This window comes from Marmota flaviventris, chromosome 8 (assembly GCF_047511675.1).
Source record: "Marmota flaviventris isolate mMarFla1 chromosome 8, mMarFla1.hap1, whole genome shotgun sequence".
Taxonomy (NCBI): Eukaryota; Metazoa; Chordata; class Mammalia; order Rodentia; family Sciuridae; genus Marmota; species Marmota flaviventris.
In genome coordinates, this window is record NC_092505.1 from 115,957,214 (window position 1) to 115,958,907 (window position 1,694).

Here is a 1,694-nt window from a genome sequence, read left to right on the forward strand (position 1 = left end):
TTTTACATAATATTTTCTAATATAAAATGTCTGGTCTCTGAAATCAAACTATAGTTTTGATATAGCAAATTATTTTTATGTGTCAAGTTGTTGACTATTCACTGCAAAGTCAAAAACTTCTAAATATGACTAGCAATTTCCTGAGAGGATGCCTTCTGCTGCTCATTCTCTGTCCACCTAAGACAGGAGAGGTAGTAGAGTGGATGGAAGGCTCTCCTTTGATCTGGAAGCTTTGGGACTTTGCAAGTGTCATTTCAAGCGTTAGCTTTCTGTCTTCGAGATAGTCTGGCTCTAATTTCAAAAAAATAACTTTTAAAGAAATGAGATGCTATGGAGTATTTTAAAATTATGAATAGCACTATGTGTTACTTAGTGAGGCTTGTGGCTTCAAGGTGACTCTCACCTTGGTGAGATAAGAAGAGGCAGCCAAGAGGCTCTAGAAGTTGCAGGAATACTGTATTTGTTTCTCTTTAAAAAAAAAAAATGTATAGACTACCTTCATACAATGCGCCAACCTCTTTAATACTAAAAATGACAAAATTTTACAAAACTCCTAATTATCAGAGCTAACTTCTTATGCCCTAAATCCACCCCCCCATAGCCTTCTCTTTTTCCTCCCTCCTTGCCCCTCCCCCCTTCTCCCTCCCTCCTATCTCCCCATCTTTGTTCTTCTTTCCCTAATTATCTTTCTCAGTCAGGACATGGAATATAAGATCAGATCATCTTTTATTTCCCATAATTTTCCCCTTTCAGTTTTCTCTGAGGAATTTGTTTGTTTGTTTGTTTGGGGATGTTTGTTTGTTGGTTGGTACCAGAAATTGAACCCAGAAGCACTCAAACACTGAGCCCCAGCGCCAGCCCCAGCCCTTTCTTGTATATTGAGACAGGTTCTCAAAAAATGCTTAGGGCCTTGCTAAGTTGCTGGGGTTTCTGAAGAATTTCTTTGACACAAGTTTGTTTGCTTTTTTGATTAGAACAATATCATTGTAGTTTTAAAAGCACTGGTATTTCTGTTATTTTACAACATACATTCTCCTGACCCAAAATGAAGAAAGGAGTTTAAGGAGTTCAGGCCTTCTGTCAAGGTGGGACATGAGGCTAAAAGATGAAGCATGAAACCAAGAACAAAAGGTGTTGAATGCTGTGTGTTCCTCACAGGGCATGACTCCTGCAGGAACTAAAAGACACACAGATCCCATTCTGGTGGAAAAATTAGGAATAGCAGTAGCAGGAATAATGTGAGATTTGATCTGCCCCTAGATGGATAGACAGTGATCATGGGTTTGGGTAAGGCAGGCATCAAAAAAGGACACTGATTTTAAAAGATGGTGTGGCCTGGATTCATTTAAATTTTAGATCTCAAGCTAAACTGCAAATAACCTGTTGTCCCTCTCCATCCCCACCATAAGATACCCCTCCATGGAGAGAGCAGCAATGGGTTTATATGATCCAAGCTCTGTTTGATGTCCTAAAAAGTATCAGATATTAAAAAAAGACATAAATTCTCTCCAAGCTCACCGCCTACTCTATCCTTTTAATCCATTTGAGACAATAAAAGCTCCCCCCAAAAGTCTAGATCTTAAATTCTAGAAAATATTGCAAAAGACCACAGCTATGTTTCGCTACAACTGGAGATGACCAGAGTCCTAGACTGCCATTATATCCACTGGAGATCCTAAAGTTTAATTGGGGCT